At 45.0% G+C, this 24222-nt stretch overlaps 1 protein-coding gene across 2 annotated transcripts in view; it reads left to right on the top strand.

The window, feature by feature from the left end:
• The window catches only part of Prkce (protein kinase C epsilon), a 463885-nt gene that overhangs the window by 148616 nt on the left and 291047 nt on the right, over nucleotides 1-24222 (top strand). The gene's annotated exons all lie outside the window — the stretch shown is intronic.

Genomic DNA, 24222 nt, shown 5'->3' with positions numbered 1-24222 from the left:
AGACACAACCCTAGTGTCTCACATTAACCACTTGCTCTTTGTGACCACTATTAGAAAGACACATCTTCACTCATGTGTGTATTCATTCATTTGTTTGGTTATTGTCATATATATTAAAATTCCTATTATTATTGTGGCCTGCTGTGGACTGTAGTACAGAGGTTTGGATGTGACCTTTTCCAATGAGTGTGTGATTTCAGGGTTTACCTTTAGGGGCTCCATTTACTTATTTTTTAATCCCTAAACCACATATGATGTGGAAAATTAATTATCCAAAATGACCAGGCTGAGTATTTTTTTATTATTCTTGAATTGTAATGAGGTTTAACGTTTTTGGGGTGTCCTAATGCTCTGGGCCTGGGAAATGAATGGTTTTTTTCGGGGCTGAGATACTGTGGTCTTTCTCTAGGCATCTATGTGTGCAGATAGTCGCTGGGCACCTCATGGGCCCTAATAGTCAGAGGTGTGCTTGCCTTTTGGTGTCAACTAGAGTAACAAAAGCAGTCCAGTGCCGGCCAGACTCTTGTGAAACCCTTGGCTTTTGTTCATTTTCCTTTGTTTTAATTAATCTTTCTGTCCTTATCTTTAGATTCCTGCCATATTTTATTATAATTATAAAAGTGCTGGGAGTGTCTTTGAAATACTCCTGCTTTTCCTTTCTGCTTTCTTTCCTGAGCCTGGCCGACTCCAAAGGCCACGTGTCAGTCACAGTATCCCTTCCTTGCTGTCCAGTGGTCCCTTGTGATATTCTCATCAATCCTGCCTTTCCCCGGTGGGTGGAGAGCAGCTGGCTGTAGGTATGAACAAGGGGGCAGGCAGGCTTAACTGCTTCCAGAGGTGGAGCACGGTAAAATAGAGGCTCAGCCAGAAATTGGGGGAATTCAGTGGTGGGAAATGTCTGCAGTTACCTCTGTGAACTCACATAGCAGTGGTTCTGACAGTCCACAGGGTATAGAAAGTAGGAAAACACTGGTCAATAAAAAGCTTGACTCAAATAACAGTCTGCAGAGAGTGTTTTGTGTCTGTGTGTTGGTGTAGACAGATACTCCCGTGCCAGGAGGGACTTGTTTTGCATGCTCCTCTGCACTGCCAGCCACACCCCTATACTCCTAATACCAGGAGCTCACCTCTGCTGGCCTTTGCAGTTAGTGTGTAATAATAGGGCTTTACAGTTTTCCAAGTGCCAACTTTCAAATTCTTTTGGAACCTTCAAATGGCGCTCAAACTCTGCTGACACTGAGGCTCAGCCAAGGTCAGTGGCCTATCTGAGGTCACCTTGTAAGCAAAGAAAAGCTGAGAACGTAGTTCTGCCTTTTAAGGCAAGCCTAGTGCTCTCAGCACCTGCCCTCCCAGCGGGAGAGGGCTCTGGTGGGCATGTGGCTGCCTGCCCATTGGGGTCTGGCAGGCAGGTTTCATCCAGCTGTGGTAGCAGGGAGACCAGGCTCTGACTTCCCAGAACTCCTTGTTGGCCCTGAAGCTCAGCAGATCCAAGGTAGTCTGGTCTTTAAAAAAGAAGGTGGCACACTGAATGATTCTATGACATTCTTTCAGAGTAATGAGGATTTCATAATCATTTTACGTAATCAGTTGGTCTGGAGGGTAAAGTTTATCATCTGTCATGTAGAAATGTAGGTTCTGTTTTTATTTTTTGGCATTCATAGGACATGTTTTTGTTACACCAAAATGTTCATTCCAAATATTTGGGATTGAAGCTGTAAGCACAAATCAGTCTTGTGACTTTGTAGATTGCTATCTTTTTTGGCTTTAGAAGACGGATGGGCTGGCTCCCCTGTGCCCTCTTCTTAACTTCGAAAGTTAATGTCATCTGAGCCATAAGGCTACCATTTATGAGATCAATACCCCACCAGAAGTCTTAGTAAAAAAAGAATAAATGATCCAGATCCCAGTCATCGTAGCAAATGGTTGCTGAAGAAGGACAGGAGTCTGTCTAATGGGCAAGACTCTCTGAAAGCATGCTATTGAAACAAGAGCATCCAGAGGGCTCATTTGACACTTGGAATCCAACCCTCCTCCCCTCCTTTCCTCCTCCATTGTCCCATCTGCCGCATCTCCCTCCCAGGTCAGCATGGGAAGCTGACAGTTTGAAATCAGAACGGAAGGTTTCAACAGATTTCCGGCTTCAGCAGAGAACAACCATTGCAACTTTAATGCAAGGAGTTAGAGACCTGTTTTTGATCTTTTTAATGCATTGTTTTCTCCTTTGCCCTGCCTCAGCGTTCACCACACGTGTTTCCAAAACATGTCTAATGATAAAAACCTGTGTAAACATTCCTGACTTGGCCACCAAGTGGATCCAGTAGCTTAAAAGAATCTGAGGTGTTTGCTGAAATGGAGAGCCAGGAAGTAAGATCAGTATTGTGGATGGCTTAAATGTACAAATGGACACTGGATGTTTGAAATGTTGGAGGTAGGAGAAGGAGGTCGAAAGGAAAAAGATTTCAGGACGTTTTCAGTGTTGCGAGAGGCATTTGCTGTCATGCCTACGTAAAACAAAGGGAAAGGAGTGGGTGGTTACAACAGCCAGGATGATGGTGGTGAGTGTCTAGTTGTGCATAGTTCCTGTGCATTTTCCTACAAATAAGCTCACCAGACCCTCACAATAATCTTAAGTCCACACTTTCTACATCCTGTATTGTGCCTTTTTCTTGTGGTTTGAGATCTCACCTGGCCTAGAATGCTGCCTTTCCTTTCTGGCCTTCAGGAAGGACATCACCCTTATGAGTCAGGGTCTATACAGCATGGATCCAAGAGGATGGACTGTCCCTAATTGCTTTCTCCATGGAGCTGAGTGGCTGATATGTTTCTCCAAACCTGTGGTTTGGGGACGGTGCTCTTCCTCCAGCTCTCTGCTGAGCTGGCTGGTGGATAGAATGTGGGTTTGTGTCCCTGGGCCTGGGACGAATGTCTGAGTGACGGGAATATAGCACAGATAAATGAGATGTGGGGGTGAAGGGGGATTGAAGGACTGCAACAGGATCTGGATGACACTCCTTCTCAAGCTGGTTTGTGAAATCGTTTGACTCAGTCTTGGGAGCCACTGAATAGAGCTTTGAAGCTCTTGGTGGTACACTGGGAGGTGTGGAATGTACAGCAAGTCATAATTCATTTTTCCTATAAAGCTTCAGAGCAGCTCTCTTGAACAATGGTGAGACTACAGAAAACAACACAAGGAAATAATTGCATCAAGATGGGTTTGGGCCATGTCCCCTTGCACAGACCCCTGTCTGCATAATGCATGGATCTGGAGTGGCTGTTTCTCTGTAAAGTAATACTTTAATAGTGCCTCTGGTCTGGGGGATGCAGAGGAATCCTCCAGACAGTGCTTTCACAGGGCTCAGATGAGCTCAGCAGCAAATAAAAGAGGACATTGTAAATAGGTTGACTTCAGTGAATCTTCAGCAAAGTTTCCGGCTGAGTGCAATAGAAACATCATGGAACTTTGGTTTTTCTTGGTGTTACATAATTCAGCAAATGCACTGTTATGGAGCAGTTTTTAAGAGCTTGGCAGTGTTCTGTGTGCTCTTAGTAGGGATAGCAGGAGCTCCAGGACCTGACCAGAAGGGTTGAGGTGAGGGGGCAGTGTTGGAAGTGGTGCCCGTCCTGGGCAGAGGTCGGCCTGAAGGTTTAGATCAATTTGATCTGGACTTTTTAGAGGAAACAGTTTGGAAAGAACAAACTGCTGAGGATGGGTGAGAAGGAAGGGCCTGATGTCGTAGGAGGGCAATATGGCCCAGACATAAGGGGGTGGGAGAACCAGAAATCTCAGGGGACTTGGTTTGAGGGACATGAAATGGCAGCAAGAGGGGTGCCTCATGGCAGTAGGAGTTTCTGACTTGGAGCTTTTTGCTTTGTTCTTTGGAAGTGAGGTCATTAACAGGCATTGATTTGGATTACAGATGCTGTGGAAGCTTTTCAAACCGAAGCTTCTCTGTCTTTTGCTGAGTTGTCAGTGGTTCTGAGCATCCTGGCTGGGGTGTGATCCTTGCACATTGGACTACCCAGCCCCCTCAGGAGTTCACAGATGACACTCTGGGTGATTGAGGGAGGAGGGTGGCACATTGGAGTCACGTGCAATTTAGTGATCCTATGTCAAAATAAAAAATAAGGAAGGCTGGAGATGTAGCACAATGCAAAGCCTCTGGCTTCTCTTCCCAGTGCTGTGAGGGGGGAAAAAAGTTGTCTAAAAAAGACAATTTAAGCATCAATAAGTATACAATTATAACAGCTTGAAATATGCAAAATTCATGAACTAGTAAGGACCCCTCCAAAAAAAAAAAAAAAAAAAAAAAACGTTAAAAAGAAGTTCACAATGGAGGCACTGGAGGCTTGGTGTCCTGAGAACTGCAGCGGTAGGAGGAAGATAAGAAACCTGCCCTTTCTGTGCCCCCCCCCCCCCGGCAATGAGCTGAAGCCTGATGGGGGCTCCTTCCCTTCCAGAAAGCTTATCTAGGGGTGTTAGGGATCATCATCTTTAAGAAATCAATAACCTTAAAGCTTGGGGAAACCATCCTCAGTGTAGGGAATAGGAGAAACTGTGTTCAAAACTTCTACGGAGTCTGAGACGCTCACCTGGTGGGTCCCCTGTATCCTCTGCTCATCTTCTAGGGCGTAGGGACACTGCCTTTTGGAAATGAGTGGATTGGTGGAAAAGAGGTATAGCATTTACACAGTGTTTATATTAGATTTGCTCAGTGTGGAACACTGTGACATTGAAGTGATGATCACAGTAAAGGAAGCCACAGAACGTCACTGCCTGGAGTGGAAGAAAGGAAGCTCTTAGATGAGGGATTCTGCTAGGCCCCGGGGACTGAGGGATTAATGGAGGACCATAGGGTAGGTGATGCCCCTGAATCGAGCTACCTGTGGAGCCCACCTGGGAGACTAGTGACACAGGTGAGAAGAGAGTGACCTAGATGATGCTCAGTGCAAAGGAGTGGCTCAGATAGAAGATACTGGGCCAGGAAGGCACAAGAAGTCGGAATGCTTCCAGAAAGGAACACAGTTGCAGCCCAGCTGAAGGCGGATTTGGAGACTGGCACCTGGGGACCGCCTGGGCTAGATAGAACTAGGGGAGTGGCCAGAGCACTGAGCATTTACGTTGGTGATCAAAGGGCACCAAGCAAAAGAAGTAGGTGTCCGTGTTGAGGACCTGGGTATTACTCTGTGTGTGTGGGTGGTGTATGTGGTACTGGGGGCCTTCACACTGAGCGATGGCACCAGGAGTGAGAATGGGGCTCCAGTGGGGTCGTGAGGCAGAGCAGTTAATGAAGAAGGACGTGAGGGACCTTACTGACTGATTAGATATGAGGGATGTGGTGTAGGAGGACCCATAGTTGGCCCCAAATGTCAGGCCTGGGAGAACGAGCTGTGGAATGTTTTGGAATTTGTTCAGTGTTCTCTCTTTCCAAGTTCTTTGTATTTTTTTTTCAGAAATTATTGTGTAAAGTCAGCATATATCAGTTATTGTGTATATCAAATCTGTGTGTGTACAGAGGCATGTGAAGTCAGGGAAGCTAACTGTTCATGTCATCTCTGGAAAGGAGAAAAGTCATTTTGTAGTTTGGGGAGGTCTTAGGCATTGTAAGAGCAGTTGGTTTACAAAGAAAAAAATTTGCGCCACCCCTGGAGAAAAGTGTTGTGGGCTCTTGGAAAACAGTAAAAAGTGGTTCATATTGCAAACCTTTCCCCAGGAGCCCTAGCAAATAATGTCAGGGCTGAGGGCGCTAGCCCTCTAGAGCTCCCAGAATCTTGCCACAGGGTTAGTGCTCCAAGTGCATGAGCCTGGGTCTGGATGAGAAAGTGACAGGATGGCCAGCTGTTACCAGTCTGCATGGTTGCTTCTTGCTTTTGCCTGGTTTGTAAACCCTGGAATAACTCTGGGTAGTAGAGAGTTTTGTGTTGTGAGATCTGCAATTTCAACCTGGTTAGCTAAGATGACTTAATAATTTAGGTGGCAGTAGGGTTGTATTTGGGAGTATTGCAGGGCAAGAGTGTGTGTGAATCTGTGTCACACACCATGTGTTGTACAATCAGGAACTAAATCTTTCCCAGAAGACCAAGTTCTCTTTTCTGCCTAAGTGAGGAGTGTTTGTCTTTTAACCTTCTTTCTCCATAAGGAGAGCTGTCTCTTAACTTCATTTTGGTAATGATTCTCTCATGCAAAATATAAACCCACATTAATAATTACCCTTATCTCTCACTAACAGGTCTGTGATTGATAATGTAGTTGCCAAAAGAAAATATAATTTACTGGATTATCTATTTAGTTTTCTCATTTGGGCTCTGCTACTCATTTCTTTATAAATTAACACCTGTCACATCCACTGGCCAGATGCCATGTTAGGCCTAGGGAGATTAAGAAGAATGAGACTCTATTCCCAAAGAGCCTGGGGTCCTACTGAGATTATTGTTTTCTGGCCAGCACGGTGCCTGGGTGACATGGCAAAGCCTGAAGTGACATCAGCTTGGACTCTGAGCACTGGGATCGATTCCCAGGGTTAAGGGCTCGGATTGAAGACGCCTGGACATCCACATCTTTCCCACTGCCTCCAACTCCATACCTGGGCACAAGAGCTGTATCAAGCAGTCACTTTGACCTTCTGCTTTATTTTATTTTTTTGGTACTGGGGATCAAACTCATGACCTTGCACTTAATAGGCAGACACTTTAGCCACTGAGCTAAATCCCAAACTTTCTGCTTTTCCTGGACAAATAGAAACGGGAGTTGGTTGGGAAGTATTTCACACCTAATGGCTGAGCTGTTGAATTTACATTCTCCGGCAGAGTATGAAAACCATTGTTAGGAAACCTGCATTCACTGATAGACTAGTGAACTAGCGACTAGTGAACAACTCGATTCCTAGGAGATGTAGGGGTAGATTTTCTTGTAGTGAATTATTTGGGTGCTGTGGTGTGTGCCAGGCTTCAAGATAGCTCCTCCCAAATCCCTGCAGTGAAGCTGGGTTGGAAAGGAAGCCATCAGAGGGCTGGGATGCAGGCTTCCCCAGAGGCATGGCTTAACAGCTACCTGCAGCTTTCTCATGGCGGCAGCTGCCATCAGCCTGGGACATGGAGCTTGAGATATCACAACGATTCTTCTGGTTGCATTTTCTTTCTTTGCCAATCCCACCTCAGAGTTCACAAGGAGCTCTACTGCTGGCGGCCACAGAGGCATCTGAGATGTGTGTCCCTGGTCTAGTGTGTTTGTCCCAGAAGGTCACAGCTTCTAAAGCGGTTGAAGGCATGGCCTCTGGGTGGCCTGTGCTGGACTGAGCTTGGCCCTTGCAGGACATACTCATGGATGGATGACTATCCCATGGCACTGCTGGGAGGTTGGCAGGCTTATTTCACATCCCAGAGGTGGCCCTGTGGTGCTAAGCCAGCATCCCAGGCTGTTTTTGGGGCACAGGTGCTGAGTGAGCCAGTGGAGTGCCTGAGTCTCATGGTGGTAAATTCATCTTGATGCAATCAAAGAGAGTCAGAGGTCATTTCAGGATTCAGCAGGGTAGTTCTGTTATCAACACAAGTGAGTATATTACTATTCCCTCTACCCCAATCATGCAAAGTAAACCGATTGCCCTTGGAGTCGGGGAAACACCTTTATGAAGAAAAAAAAGAATAAAATGATCTTTACAAAGCACTTGTCATTGTGAAATGTGAACAAGGCATTAACCAATCTCACCTACTATACCTGCCCGAGAGGACCAAGAAAAGGGCTTGGGAGGGAGGGTGCCTCGGGGGCATGAGGATGCCCAGGGTATGCAGCTGTAACCTGGGGTTATTAACCCAGGTCTCTATGGGGTCTTGGGTTGGATTGATGAGAAGGATCCACTCGTCAATTGAGATCTTTAAGAAAACCTAGGGTCCCAGCCTTTGGATCCCAGTCTAGTTGGGATGTTAAAGTTGACCATTTCTTCCCCCTTTGACTGCTTTCCTTCTTTCTATTTCTCTTCTGTCTTCTTCTCTTTTTTTCCAGCTAATTATGGGAAATTTCAAATTTACCAGAAGTAGAGCAGAAAATGACCAATTTTCCAGCTGGCACTTAATTATCACCATCCCCTTCCTCTGAGTGGTTTTGCTTCTTTGTTAAGTATTGCTCATCTTGTGTATAAATGAAAAGGTTCCTGGAAATTCTGATAGATATTTCTTGTCTCTTCTTTCTTTTCTTCTTCAAAAGTTGATGAACCAACAATCTGATCTCCGTGGGGCTTCTTGGAATCTATAAAGTAACAGCCAGGGCAGTAGTGGCTGGAAAGTATGGTCAGTGGGACCCAGGAACAGCATAAGAATGGGGGTCCATTGGTGGGCTGGATGAATTCAGAGGTATGGATGCCTTTGCATTGTTTTGCTATGTGCAAAGCCATTTGTGTTTAGTGTGCCTGCCATTTCCAGAGTGCTTTTCCCCTCTAGGAATAAACAGAGGGAGAGTGTCTTCCACACTAGCTGCCATGTCTGCCTCTCGCTCATCTGGCCTCTGCTCTAGATCCTCTTATCCCTTGCTTGTGTCATTTCTTAAGCTGGGAAGCTACACAAGTACAAATCTGATGGCTCTGTAGCTTAAGAGAATCCTGTAGCAGGGGTCCAGGTACTAGCCTCTTGCTCCAAGGTTTTCCTGCAATAGGCTTGGGACCTAGGGCACCCTGCTACAGGCCCCCTCACTTCATCCTGATAAAATTTGGAGGTTTGAGTGTTAGTGATGGGGGAAGGGACATGCAAATATATTAAAGGCAGCAGACACACTTTATGCCAACTTAAAACATCATAGAAATTGTATACTTTTTTTCTTACCATACAAACCCCATCTTGCAAAGAGAGTCAGCCAAGGGTAGTTCATTGGTGTGTGAAATCAGCATTATGGCTGGTTTGAGGGCAGCTGCTGTGTGTGCATGTATGTGTGTGTATATAGGGAAGGCTGGTTTTTTGTTTTGTTTTTCTGCCATCTCTTGAAGACATAGAGAAATCTAAAACAAAGCAAAATAAAGCAAAACAACACAACACCAAGGCTTTTAGCAGCCACGTGTCTGTGCTCTAGTGTGTGGATTTGGAGGGAGGAAGTCACAGCAAGCTCCACCCAGGGCTGCAGGAGTTGGGTTTTTCCAGAGAGCTGAGCAGATTTCCCCTGTCCTCTGATTGCTCTGTATTGGAACACCACTGGGATCAGGCCTCATTCCTGTAGTTTCATGGCTCAAACTAGAGATCCACATTCCCTACCCCAAACCTATACGGCCAGATATGTTTTCAAAGTCTGTCTTTGAACTTTAGAAATTTAACATAGTATATAGTTTTTATATTATATAACACCCATTGCACAGCCCTTTATGATCAAACTAAATAATTTTTCCATATCACAAATATATAATTATGCAATACATATAGATGATAAATACTGTTAACTTGAGTCAGATGAATTTTAACCCAAACTTTAAAAATAAATATCAGATTTAGAGCTTTTGGGCTGTTAGGATTGCAGGTCAAGGATTGCAGACTTGTACATCTATCTCCTGGCAATTAGCAAGTTCAAATCTGAAGCTTGGCCCTTTCCCTGGAGGTTTGGGTCCATGGGCCCAGTTAGTCCTGGCCCTGTCAGTTTAGCCTGTGCACACGCTGTGGCTGGGGCTTGTGCCCACCCTCCTCTGCTCTCTGGCTTCTCCTTAGCAGCGGGCTGCGCCCATAGTGTGCTCAGGATAGAAGACTGCTCTGTTGTTATCCTCTCGGGGTCTCACCACCCACCTGCAACCCCTCAGCCAATCCTTTTAGCTCTGCTTTAAAACATATGCAAACTCTGGCCACCCTCCTGCCTACACACCCCTTCCCCCACCCACCTCCACTTCCGGCACTGCCACCTCTTCCTACACACCACTCTTTCCTGCTTGGGTTACTTTGATGGCCGTTAAGTGGCCTTGTTGCTCCCTTTCTTGTGCCTAAGACTTATTGCCCACTCCGCATGCTCACTCCCTTTTAAAGGTGGGAGTTCCAGCGGCCACTGCCCTGCTCAAATGCTGCTCTGGCTCCTTGTGCCCTCAGAGCCATAACCAAAGCACCTGCCATCCTCTCCTCCTCTGACCTCAGCTCCTACCCCCCCCCCCCCCCCGTTACCTCCTGAACTCTGAGTCCTCTTCCACGCCCTGAGCCAAAGGCTCAGGCCTTTGCCCTGGTTCCCTCTCTGCTCCTAGATATGCACAGGGCTGGGCCCTCCAGTGATCAGGGTGACCTTAGACTAATGAACCCAGTCTACAACTCCAAACTTTCAAATCTGCTTACTTGCAAATAAGACGTGAAATACTGGAAGTCAAAGCCCACAGATAGTTCCAACACATTAGAAAAGATCTGTTAAGGAAACTAGGTTCCACTAACGTCTCCTGTGGGCAATCGGCATGACATCGATTAGTGCGAGGGGCAGACTGGCAGGTTTTAAACCTTATTTTCTTTTGATGTCTTTGAGAAAGAGAACTTTCCTTTGTGCATAAGAGTTGGTTGATTTCTTCTATTGACTTCAAGCCCTGCCCCCTCCTTAATTAATTAACTATTGTAAATGGCCTTACACTGTCCGCACAAACAGGATGTGAGCTTACAGAATCCCTCTCATGGTCCGTGACACATCACACATGATAGAACGCTTGTCTAGCTGGCCCAGCTGGCATGTGGAAATCTGATATCCAGACTGGAAGCCACACCTGGAGGAAGCTTTCTCGCCTGCAGAAGCCTGGGTTTCCCAGATGTCTCTGCTGTGCACCTGAGCAAGTGTCTTCCCTTCTGGTTGAGAGGTCGGTGTGGGCTTCAGGGTGGGAAAGTTTACTTTGTGGGTCTTGCTGCATTGACCTACTCACTCACAAAGGCCTGGATTTCATCGAAGTGAGAAGTGAGAACAGACAACTGGCGCAGAATGGGTAACAAGAGTTGCTCATTTTCAAAAATGAGATAGTTCCTGTTTCATATGTAAATTGTGCCTGAAAACTTATATACCCAGGGCAAAAGAGCCAGCTGAACTGGGAACATACTTGTTAAATTATGTGTAAAAGTATCTTTGTCCTGAAAAGTGAAAAGTGGTGACATACTTCTTAGTTACCTCTCCTTCACCAGCCTGATACAAATTCAGAAGTTCTAAAAATGTGCTGTTTCCCTTCAGCACAACAGAATAAAATATCACTGATTTTGACTGGCCTAGTAAATTTCACTTTACATTTGCATTTGAGACCTATTCTTCCCCCCGCCCCTCTTAGAACCACTACTTTTCTTTTTTTTTTTTTTTAATCCGTACCAGAAATCGAACTCACGACCGCGTGCTTGCAAGGCAGATGCTTATGCCGCTGAGCTAAATCCCCAGCCCCCTACTTCTCTTTTTTCTTGTTTTATTGACCATCTAAGAGAAATGGAAGAATATTTTGGAAAGGATGACTAGAAAAGAGATGGTGACTCTTGTTAGGTAAGAGGCATTGTAAGGTCACATCATAACAAGAATATTTGCCCATGACCTGGTTGATAAAGTCTATGTGGTTATGCCTTCAGTTACATGGAAGGTAGCTTAAAGGGATTATAATATAAAATATGAGCCACTCGCAGAAATGGAGATAAATCATCGTTTAGAGAAAGACCTTTGATCACACCAAAGTTTCTAACTTAATATATTTTACAGGAAACTTTTCCTTAATATGTTCAAACTATCCAACTGAGTAATATAGTTACTTTGCACTCAGATTGGTGGTCAGGATTGGGTGGTCAGGATTGTTGTTAACATTTGACCGAAAAATCATACCAGGGCTGGGGATTTAGCTCAGTGGCATATACTCCTGCCTGGCAAGTGCAAGGTCCTGGGTTCGATTCCTGGTACCAAAAAATTATAGCAATAAAAAGAGGCAAATTAAAAATAATGTCTCATTTTTAACTTGTACCTTAAAGAATTGAAAATTAGGATTTCTTTATTCTTTCTTTTAGCTCTAGGTACTTTGCATAGGTACCTGAGTAAATTGCTTTATTTGATCATGCCTCAGTTTCCTTATCTGTAAATGGGGAAACTGCCTGGGGCTGGGTATTTAGCTCAGCAGCATAGGTGCCTGCCTTGCAAGTGTGTGGTCATGAGTTTGATCCCTGGTACCAATAAAAAAAAGACAAAAACAAGAAAGAAAGAAACTGAGTTATGTAATGTTCTTAAAGGAACAACAGATTTACTTATTTTAATCCCAAAATTATAGTAGAAAGTAGGAGAAAAAGAAAGTTTAGAAACTACGTATATTCACACACAAAAAAGTCACACACCCTTCTACTACTGTGTAGATACCCTTCTTTTCCTTTGTGTACGTATCTACATCATACCCATTTTATTTTTGTGAAATTAGATCACAGTGTACATATTCCTTAATAATTTTGCTCCTCCATACATTTGAAGCCATACTGGGACTCTCTCTTCAGTTTATTAAATGTGATCGTAAAGATTTTTTGGTCATGATTTGCTGGTATCTAAAGATTTGAATATGGTACAATTTGTCTAAATAGTTTGCTATTACTAAACAATTAGTTTCTAAAATTTACCCTCTTTAAAATGCTATAATGATCATCCTTGTAGTTAAATCTTTTTGCAGGTGTGTGATTTGGGATAAATTCCCAGAAATGGAACTGCAAGGTCAAGGGATTTTTTCCTTACCTAATGCTGAAACATGACAAATTTTGTGCTAATTTCCACTTTTCCAGCACTGTGTAAAACTGCCTATTTGCCCCTTGTTCCCAGCGGCATACATATAAATAATAGTATTTTAGATGACAGGTAGGTTTTGAAAATTTCCACTCAATGTGGGCTTGGAGCAAATATATGTTTTTCTGTCTGCTCCAGACTCTATTTAAATCACAGAATAGGAAGATGGGTGTAGGAGTCTGTAACAACCCAGTGGCAGAAAGATGCTGTCATCACGCTGCCAATGAATTTCTGAGCGAGCAGAGCAGAGGGCAGGGTGGCAACTGATGGGGCAGACTAGAGGCACTCGGGCCACATCCTGCCGCAGGTGCACAGGATGTAACAGCCTAGCAAGGGGCCAGTTTCTCTGCAGGATTCAGAGGGGCGCCAGGCTGGGAGACAGTCTCAGCCCAGAGAGCAGGCGTGAGCTGTGCAGCTAAGGACAAGGGCCTGTTGGACGATCTCCTACACTCTCACCGCAGAAGGTTCTAGAGCCATACTGTGTGACTGTCAGGGTGAAAATAATAGAAAGGCTCTTTAAAAAAGAAATGGTTTAATGGCTTGGGAAGAACCAGAAAACCAGTATGGGTGTTAGTTTTTGAGAAGGAAGCATTTCTCATTCAGGGGGATAAGGGACAGCCCAACATCCAACCCTAAGGGCAGATGGGACTGGTACCCTTAGAGATTTGTTATGTTCAGAAAGCAGGAAAGAGAGGGAGGAAGAGAAAAGAGAATCAAAGAAAATAGAAAGTTACTTTTGGAAAATCAGCATGTTGTCAAAAATAATTTCAGTGGGGGCAGTTAAAGGACAAAGTCAAGGAAGTCGCCTAGACTACAAGATAAAAAGATAAAGATACTGCGTCTACACATGTGTAGATATATTACATATATAGCACATTTCATATATATTATATCTATATATACCTAGGAGTCAGTCCTATTGGTCCAACATCTGAATAATAGGAATTTCAGAAAAAGAAGAATTAGAACAGAGACGAGGTCAGTAACAAAGAGCATATAGAAAAAGATCTCCCACAAGTATAGTTTCATGCATACAATGAGTCAAAGAAGACTCCCGGACATGTCATTGTGAAAGGTCAGAACACTGAACATACAAAAGATCCCATGATTTCCAGAGAGCAAAAACAAAACAAGCCAACGAAGGCATGTCCTACACAACAATAGTCAGGCTGCCATCATTCCACTGGCAGTGTTACTGTTACAGAAAGGTGACGGGTTCCGATTTTTGTATGTAGTGTTTATTCTGCGTAGCCCCACTATGAATAGTGTATGCGGACAGGGTTGCAAGTTCTTAGAAAACTTCACTTTCTACTCCCCATCACCATTTCAGGTTGAGTGAGAACTAACTGAGAGCGAGGAAGGGAATGGGTTCCAACACAGTGACTCCCCCACAGGATGCGCAGTGCTGAGAGACAGTCAGGCTGGTGAGGGAGGGCAGGAGGGCGGGAAGGAGAGCAATGGGGGCTCCAGGGGGGCCGCATCTGGGGACTAAAGGATCCCAGGAAAATGATCAGGGTAATTAGAAGAGTGAAAAATGAAGGCTCTATTTGGATTTGATGCAAGGTATACTGGCCATCAAATGACATGTGAGTTGTCACATTGGGCCCAGCGAAAGAAAGTATATCTAATACAATTTCCAGTAAAGCTGGCATTAGTTTTCAGATTTCAGAATCACTTATAAATAAAACATGGAAGGTAACTATGGGTCAATGATAGACTGTCCTGCAGTAAAGACACAAATGGCAGAGTACAGGGAGGGAGAGACAGGCAGAGGATGGGGAATGCTGGAAGATGTCCTCCAGTTAGAATGTGGAGAGCCAAGGAAACTTGTCTAGAGGTGATGGAACAGGAAGCTGACACTTTAAATGGCTAGAGCCCCTCCCCCCCTTGCTGGGGGTAGAACCCAGGGCCTCATGCTAGGCAAGTACTCTATCCTGGAGCAACAATCCCATCCCAAGAACTGGTAATTGTGTCTAAGTATTTTGTAGAAAGCGAAAGAAGAGTAAAGCAGTGAGTGAACCAAGTCCTCATCTCTCAACAAGGCAAGAAAAAACATCCCAAATAAGAAATCAGAATGTTGAGGTATAAGCATTTTATTTAAGGGTATGACAGTGACCACTAGAAAGACCCAAATCAGAATTAATATAATTGGTTCCCTGTGGGTAGTGATGGGATGAAGAACTGTTGCTTTTATCAAGAGCAGACACTTAGATTTTGATTTCTTAAAACTAGACACATCACAATAGTTTTGGTTATATATTAATAAATAAGTAACACTAAAACACATACCTTAAAAGAAAATCTGATCATTTTGGTAAAGAAAAAGAAAAAAAACCATACTCTTGTTTCAATTTGTGTTTCTTTGTGCAAGTTGCTTGTAATTCTTAAATTTCATGCTTTGGTGATTTTTTAAGAACTTCTTTTTCTCAAAGGACATGGCTCCATCTATACAAAGAAAAGCTATGGCAAATAGGATTCTGTATTCCAAATGTCACCGTAAAGAGTGGTGGTCTCTGAAAGGCATTTATTTCCCCAAGTTGGGCAACTTGTATTGAATCTGTTCTTTTGTCTGAGAGGCTCAGCTGTTTTGTTGTGGGTTTAGGGTGCTGTGAATTAAGAGCTCCAGCAGGGAGATGAAGGGGCTTCATTTTGGTGGTTCTTAAGGCCAGAGAAGCAACTATATTACAGCTATCCAGGCAGCTGGCTTCAGTAACAGCTCACAGTGTGTTCTTTCCACAGAGTTTCCTAGAGCACATGCTGCTTGCTGGGCGGTGTGCCAGGCCCCCGGGTGGCAGTTGGGAGCACTGGGTCTGGCATTGGAAAGCCCTGCTTTCTTCTCCAGGGTGGGGGACAGTGGGTGTGCTATTTCAATTCCCAAGACCAAGTCTTATCACCCATGAGTATAAAGATACTGTCTTCTTTAAGATACAGATAACAACGTAATGTGCTCAGTACAGCAGGGTCATCAGAGTTGTGATGATTATTAGGAATCAAGCAGTCTCTTCTTGAGGAGCTCAGAGGGCTGCATGACCATGGTAAAGCTTTAGACTTTGGAGGGAGTCGAGCATTGAATGTCTTTGTGAACAGCAGGTTCTCCTGGACTGTGGTATTCTAAACAGCAAACTCTAGGTATGAAGATAGTATTTTTGGTCACCAAATCCTGGGCTGCCAACTGAGTTTGTCTCCTTGTTCCATATGGATTCATTATTCCATCGGAGAGTCTTTACTGCTTATCAGTCTTATGTCCAGCCCTGGATCAAGAATGGTGGGGCCCTCAAAAGGAGGCTGTAGCTTTGCTGTTGAGGTGCATAGCCCTGGTGAGAAATATCTACATGACCTGGTAGCTGACATTTGTAGGCAGCTCTCTGTGTGCTAAGCATGGCTCCAAGAGCTTCATTACTGTGTCACATCCTCCTTGCATCACACTGATGCTCTCACTTTATAAGGTGAGAAAATAAAGCTAGTGTCACACATCTTATAATAGGCACGGCTGTGATTGGAACCCAGGCAGGCTAACTTCAAAGCCTTTATTCGCCACCACTGAGCTATTTTGGCTTAGCGAGAGAAACAAGAAATGTAAAATAAAACACATTTAAATACACCCAGGGAGAAAGACAATTCTAGAACAAAATGCAAATTTGTACAGTTTGGTAGCAAGGAATTTTTCACTTCGGAATACCTAGGGTAAGCAGCTGCAATTCTTTTTGCTTGTGCCCGCCACCTCCTCTTAGGATACGTAACCATGCATTGCCACTTCCCTCGAAGAAGACAGAAATCCTATATTATTGTGACCAGATGAAGCTCTGTAAACTATTACATGCTCTCAATATTAGTTTGAGCATTTGGAAATTTTTGGAGCTCAGAAAAGCATCCGCAGACACATGGAGTTGTTTTCAGCTACCTCTGTCATCAGAAGGAACCAGCTCCCCGGATCATTTTTGAGCCCCACTGAACAAGAGAAACAGGTGCCGCCTTGAGTTTATTCCATCTGTGACGTGTGAAGGGTTGAGATGTGTAATGTAGACCTTTGGTCCAGACAAGGAGATGATGGTTTCTCAGTTGGTACCCATGACCTGGTGAGCAGTGGTGATAGGAAAATAATGTGCCAGCCAGATTCAAGGGGCATTTATTTAAGATGAGTCTGGTACTGAAGCCAGCTACATTCTGAGGCATTACAGGTTAGAAAAAGCCAGTGAAGTTAAGGGGATCTTTGCTTTGCTTTGCTTTGACTTTCTTTCTTTCTTTCTTTCTTTCTTTCTTTCTTTCTTTCTTTCTTTCTTTCTTTCTTTCTTCCTTCCTTCCTTCCTTCCTTCCTTCCTTCCTCTCTCTCTCTCTCTCTCTCTCTCTCTCTCTCTCTCTCTCTTTCTCTTTCTTTCTGAAGTCTTCACTTAATCTTTGTAATGTTATCTTAGAACACACTTCAAATACAAGTGGTTAAAAAGGCTTCGACTGAAGAGTAAGACCCTCCTTTGATATCTGGTCCCCTCATCCTTAGCGCTGATCTCTTGAGGCACCCTCATCTGTTATTGACTAAGACTCATCCTGCAAATAATCTGTCTGTAGAATAAGTGTGTGTGTGTGTGTGTGTGTGTGTGTGTGTGTGTGTGTATCCACCTAGCTACTCCTCCTTTTCTCATGACAGCAAACACATTAGACTTGCTTTTTGCCTACTTAATATATCCAAGAGATGGTGTCATATCAGTCGGTACATTTTGATCTTTTTTTTTGTTCCTTTTTTAGCACTTGTATAGTGATCTGCCGTATGATGATCAATTTGTCGTAGCAGCCCCCTACTCACACGTATTTAGGTAATTGAGATCATTTTAAAAAGTTCTAGAGCATTTGTTCTGGTTGTCCATGCGTAAGTGGAGATCCACACATACGGAGATGGGTTTGAATAATTCAGTAGACTCTTGAACCTACATTTTTGGATGTGTTTTTCTTGCTATTGTATTTTTATCACAGACGACAGAAGAAGGTGGCTCAGCTGTGTGCCTGAGTGTGTTTGCACGCGTGGGTGTGTGTGTGAATATGTGCTCCTACACTGGTAGGTGTACATTATGTTGTGTGACAGATGTGCGCTTGAAAAACTCTGAATGAGTTCTTTTATTTTTAAAAAATGGAATATGAAATTTTAAATGCTCTGAGGGTGGGAAGATGATGTTATTTAAAGCAAACTTGTGGAAGAATCCTTATGTGAAGTGAGGAGTTTTTTATTTCCTGAAGGAAAAAAACTACTTCATTGAAGTACAGTCTACATATGGGTTAAGTGCAGTCATTTAAAGTGTGTGGCTTGGGCTGGGGATGTAGCTCAGTGGTATAGCACCTGCCTGGCAAGCGTAAGGTCCTGAGTTTGAGTCTCCGTACCAAAAACAGTGTATGACTTGAGGCATTTGGCTGAATATCTACATTCATGCAACTACTGTCATGGTATCTATTAAATGTCTACTCACCCCTCCCATGTGCTAAGTACGCACTGACCTGCCTAATACCTTTACACTGCAGTGCACGGTGTTAGAGAAGGAAGCAGTCCTCCTCTCGCTTGTTTTATGAAAGCAAATGCTATCATGAGCCTGTTGTCAGAGTGGAACCCTGAAAATATGTACATGAACCATGTATTCTCTCCTTTTCATCAGTCCATTCAGTGAACAGCAGCTTCCTCCTTAAATGAAGAGCCTTTCATTAGATTAGGTGGTACCTGCAAAATTAGCATGCAGCAGCTACTTAAGCACTGTCCACAGAAGCACCTTCCCACAGCTGAGGCTTGGAGAATGCTTGCTGTACAGATGGCCCCTGTTCGGTCCAACTTGCCTTTCCCAGGCGACGGGGCCCTGGGGACTGGAGTTGCTCAAAGTGTGGGAGAATGGCCTCCAGGGAAGGCGTGCAAGACTTGGGTAGTGGATCTTCTGCTTTGAGAAAGAATCTCCGTGTCTGCTTTCTTTATGGTTCCCCTTCCGCCTCATTGGTCAGTCCCCACCCTCCTCCAAGTTCCAAAGACAGACAGACAAATACTCAGTGATCTGGGATCTAATTGTTGGAAGGAGGCCAGCGCATGCCTTTCTTTCTCTTCTGCTTTCTGGACCCATCTTCTCCTGATGCTTTTCCGGCTTCCCGCCTCCCTTCACTCTTCATGTTTGAGGACAGCTGGGAATGGAAGCGGAACTCACATTGGTGCTGTGTGATCAGTGGGCTTCTAAGGTTTGCTTAGAAGTCTCAGGAAAAGAAGAGCCTGTGGTTAGGAGGAAAGTGGAATTTGACTTTCAGTTTCTGATCTCTTTTCCTTTGAACCTGATACCTCCCAAAACATAGGCATGCGACACCTGTGGGTCACTAGGGACTGACAGTTGCGTATAAGTGGCTGCCCAGTAACAGCTCAGCAGTAGCACCCTTTCTGCTTTTGCTAGTCTGGTTGGCAGAGCTCCCCCCGGGCAGATGTGCTGTGCTGGCAGGAGTATCAGATGGACAGTCAGGAGCTGAGGGTGCAAGTCCGAGCTCTGCCGGTCACCTCTAGGCTGCCCTGCTGCAGAGCACATCCCAAGAGACGAGGTGTGCACGACAGTCCCTGGATGGAGTCGTGCAGCTGGTGTGCCTCACTAGTACTCTGTGGTGCCAATGCCTGCTGTCCCACAGTGGTGTGTCCAACCCACATGCTACCCTGGATGGATAGCTAGTAGTGCGGCCCCGAAGATTGCTTGTAACATTATTATATGAATTTTAGCGTATTTTTCCTGACTCATTGTGCAGTGCTGGATTGTGAACTGCATGGGTGACAGTGGCATGCTGCAGGTGGGAGGGTGTGGTAGTTCAGGGCAGTGCTAATTCCACTTCTTGTGCCTGTATGTATCAGATGTCACATGCCTTTCTGCAACATGGCGTGACTGATATGATCGTCAATAATATATTTAAACCTACCTGCATCCATGTGCCTGTGAAGACAAACATTTATTGTCAGGAAGCAGACATGTAAGTTTTCTTATTTGTTATTACACTTGGACTGTAGTGTTATTTCATGAAGCGATTTAGTAAGTTAAAATAGTTCTGTTACTTTGCTGTATGGTCTATGTGGCTCATTCAATGTGACCCTGCAACTTCAAAGGTTAGACACCCAGCTCTTGCAAGTTTGTTTTGAGGAGTAAATGAGATAACACACAGAAAGGCCTTCGAAAATTTGTAGACATCACCCAAAAGAAGTCCCATGTGATCCTTTTTTGCTTTTCAAAAATTATCTTTTTTTAAGGAGTCTCTCCTTTGGGCTCTTCCTCCACTGTTTTGATTATAGTTAATCAGGGGAGCTCTTATCATGCCTGTGGAGTGAAGCTGTGTTATACATCATTCTGCCTTAGCATGGTCTGGCTGGCGAAGCCAGTGGCATGTGCGTAGGAAACCAGGCCAGCCCGAAAACTGAGGCTGGAGGCAGGAGAGCGCACTGCCGTGGGACAGGCTGTCAGAGAAGACTCCACAGGCCAGGGGTGTGTTGGGGAGACGTGGCGGTGACTGGGTGTGACAGTGATCTCCAGCAGAGTCCTCTGTCCTCCATGTCTGGGCAGATCTGTTAGGGTGTGCCAGCTGGAAAGCTCTCTGTACCTCAGTTTTTTCATCTGGAAAGTAGAGACCGTTGCCAGCCTCGTAGGAGGGTGAGTGAACCAAGGTAAGTAAAACCTCAACACCCTGTCTGAGTCACTGTAAGTGCTCAGAAAACCCGAGGCCACCCTCCCTCCACTTCCCTTACAAGCAGCTTTGGACCATCTGGTGCCCAGGTGTAAGGCCTTGTTCTCCCAGGCTGGGTACAAGCCTCACCTTGGTTCCTTATTTGATTTTTTTTTTGGATACAAGGTCTCACTATGCTGTTCAGGCTGGCCTTGAGCTCCCTTTGTAGCATAGGCTGGTCTTGAACTTGCAAGGATCTTTCTGCCTCGGCCTGCTGAGTGCTGGAATTACAGGTGTGTGCCACCATGCCCAACTTCCCTTATTTGATCTTCACAAGACCACTATAAATTCTGCAGATACCCTAGAATAACATAATAATAATTGTAAATTTGAGACATGCATATTTTGGGGGGAAGGGACTTGTTATAACAGAAAGACCATTGTATTAAAAAGCAAAAGGCTTGAAGACAGCCTTTCAATGGTAACGGCACCAGCAAAGACCGCTTATGATAGGCATGTGCTAAGTATTTTATGTAGATGCTGTCAAGGACCCCCCACAGCAGCCCAAATGACCCAGGTCTCTGACAGGCAGGGGAGGCTTACAGAGGGTAGTTGCTAGCTCTAGGTCATCAGTCTTAACCGTGACATACCAAAGAACTCCTGAGTGCCAAGGGCTTTGCAGTACATCTCATGGGATTTTCATAACAACCCATTTCACAGATGAAGAAGCTGAGGCTTGCAGAGAGTCAGTAATTATCGGCCGGTAAGGGATAAAAGTGAGATTCAGCCCTAGTCTGACTGTAGAGGCTGCTGACCCTCACTGGAGGGGAAGCCAGAGGTACTATAACTTGCAAGAGTTATTGTAAAATAAAACAGAAATGGTTGCTGGGAAGACTGTCATGCAAAGGTATGATTTCTGAAAAGGGTTAGGAAATAGAGCTACACCAGGGACACCTGGAGGAACCTGAGTGCAGAGTACGTTCAGAGCTGAGCTTGGGAATATCCAGGAGGAGGTGGTGGGTCCACTTTTAGGTGGTGCCAGCTGCCTGGTGTTGATGCCCAGGGACAACTCGCAGTGTTGTGCAAGGCTAGGCACCTACATCGCCTTACTGTCTGGGCTGTATAATCGTGACCAGAATTTGTGCTAAGAAGAATTTCGCTGTGAATTTGTGCCACTCTCTACCACCTTCCATACTTGGCAACCCCCTCCAGGCACGGACACTAAAGCCCTACTACCCTGGATGGATTCTCAGAGCCTCCTCGCTTGGCTGGCTGGGGCTTGGCCAGCACTCTCTGGCCATCTGCTCCGGCTGCAAAGCTCTTTGTTGCTTTTGGCATGTTTAATAGCTTAATTTCTATTTTTCTGTTGGAAAAAGCTGTTCACCAGCGTTGAGGCAGCAGTGGGTGCTCAAATGGTTTCTGATTGCTATCTTGAATGTTAATATCCTAATACGTTTTATTGTCAATGACCTGTCCTCCCTGCCACGAGTTCCCTTACTTTTCTTTTGCAAAGATAGGCTCGCTGCCTGCCCTCCACAAGCCTGGCTTCCCAGCTCATTCCTTTGCTGCCTCCCTCCCTGCTTTTCACAGATAGCATTGTACTTGGCCAACAAAGCCCACAGTCGTGGGAAATCTCTGACTTGGAGGATATGAGAAAGTGTTTCATTTTGCTGGAGGGGTTAGGAGGGATGATCTAATCTCTAAAAGGCATACATTATTTAAATTCCGTGCTCTGGGGCAAGAGGGCCCCTGATATTTTTGAACTTTGGCAGGGACAAGATTCTGGTTTGGCTCTCTTCAGTAGGTCCGATGGTTGGTTTTCCTGTTTGTAATTCAGGGCAGGCGCTGGCTATACTTGTGGCAGAGTCAGTACTAGTGGTGAGAATTCTGCGGAACTTTTTTTTTTAATCATAAACTTAAAATCATGGACTCTCAGGACAGAAAGGCTGAGGAAAGTCATCTTGAGGACTCACCAGTGTGTCATTTGCTTCCCATCTGGACCCCAGACTCAAGTGACAGCACCTGAGGGGCAATGCTGCTCTTACTGTGCTCTTGTGCCTCATCCGTGAAGCGTGGGAGACCTCTTGAGATGAAAACAAAATTTTTCTATTTAAAATTTAAAAAAAAATTGGGGGGTAACCATAAGCATTTGCAACGTGGTGATGTAGGGGGACTCCTGTGTGGCTCCGGACATGTGGATTGTCTGTGGTGTGGTGGTGGGGAAGGTGCTGAACAGCGTCAGTTCAAGTTGAGCTTCTTTGTCTTTTGGGCACTCATGCGTGGCATTCGTGGTATAGCCCTTGACCTCCCCTGCCCCTCCGTCAGATGCCATTGAGTATAGATTATGTGCTTGCCTTCCTCCTGGAGAGGCAGGCTTGGAGGAGTGAGTGGCCCACAATAGGTTCTAGAGACCCTGAACAGATCCTTTTCCCAACTGCATAAATGTGTCCTGGGTATTTCCTAACCAAAAGACAGTGAGCTAAGGATGCAAATAAGGCTGTCACACCTTCTGTCTAGCAGGGAAGATAAACAGTGAGTTCCAGTTTAGCCCAAGCCATGATGAGGACATGCCTGGTGTGCATTGAGAAACAGAAGAGAGCAGGATGAATTCTGACTGGGCATATCTGGAAAGGCATTATAGAGAAGCGATAATTACCCTTGACCTTGAAGGGGAGGAGGTGTCCACCAGACTGCCTCTCTGTCTGAAGTGTTATTTGCTAAATGTTTGTCTGCTCTTTTCTGGGGATAATGGAACAAAACAAGGGGGAGAGGAGGGTAGTGGTTCCTGCTCTCAAAAAATGCACAGCTTGCTGGGGAGGAAGCCTGGCACTTAGGAGCCAGTTAAACCTCTATGTGGACAGATGGATTATGGAGCGGGGAGAGGCTAATAGGGAGACTTGGTGAGCTGAGGTTTCCAGAATTGCTGCTGTCTCTTATGGAGAGCAAGTTTCTGTAAGGAGGACGCTAACCTTTCAAAGACACCTTCACTCTGAGAGGCTCAGTCCTCTGGTATTTTGTGCTGTGCGATTTTGTCAGGCTGGTTCAGCAAAACTAGTTGACTGGGTTGGGTGGAGGTCGGTGGTTCCCAGTTAACTGTGTTGATTCTCTGGACAATCATGGTAAGAATTTGGGGTTTGCAAACGTACGTACAACCTGAACATGAGCATCCCCGATCCTGCATGAGCACCGTGCACTGTGTAAGCCTTAGCTTCTGTTGCTTCCGCACAAAATGCCTTCCCTTTTTTGCCCTTGAAGACTTCCCAGAATGCTTTTCTTCACCTCAGGTTCCTGGGACATCCCAGTTGCTCTCTGTATTAAGCTGGATTTTGCACTATTCTCTGTTTTTTAACTCCTTGATGAGATGGCAGGCTCCAAGAGAGCAGGAATGGTATCTTGCACTTCTCTTATTTCCCCTGGGAGCAGGTCACATAGAGTAAGCACATGAACTTTTCTAGTCCTGTCACTGAATCTCAGCATTGCCAATTACCTTGGAACTTGGGCCACAGTTTCCTTACTTATGAAATGGGCTAACATGGGGCTTTTAAACCTTCCTACTACTGGCGTGTTTGGGTGGATGAGTCCTGGTGGAGAGGATTGTCCTGTGTGCCGCAGGATGTTTAGTACTTTCATGGCTTTTCACCTCTGGATGCTATTCACCGTGCTGTTCTGCCAATCATGACTGTCTAAAGCCTCTCCAGATGATTGCCAAGAATTCCTTTGGGAGCAGAACCGCTCCCAGTTAACAACCCCTTGAGTGGTGCTACCTTTTGCTTAAGCATCAGACCCCCTAGTACTGCATCTGGGGCACAGTAGACGCTCGCATTCATCAGTGTTCATTCTTCTTCAGTCCTAACTTACCTACAGCTTGA

This window comes from Cavia porcellus, unplaced genomic scaffold (assembly GCF_034190915.1).
Source record: "Cavia porcellus strain 051 isolate PalLab524CR breed Dunkin Hartley unplaced genomic scaffold, mCavPor4.1 scaffold_1, whole genome shotgun sequence".
Taxonomy (NCBI): Eukaryota; Metazoa; Chordata; class Mammalia; order Rodentia; family Caviidae; genus Cavia; species Cavia porcellus.
The sequence above is the reverse complement of the archived record's forward strand: the minus strand, read 5'-3'. Positions and strand labels throughout refer to the sequence as shown.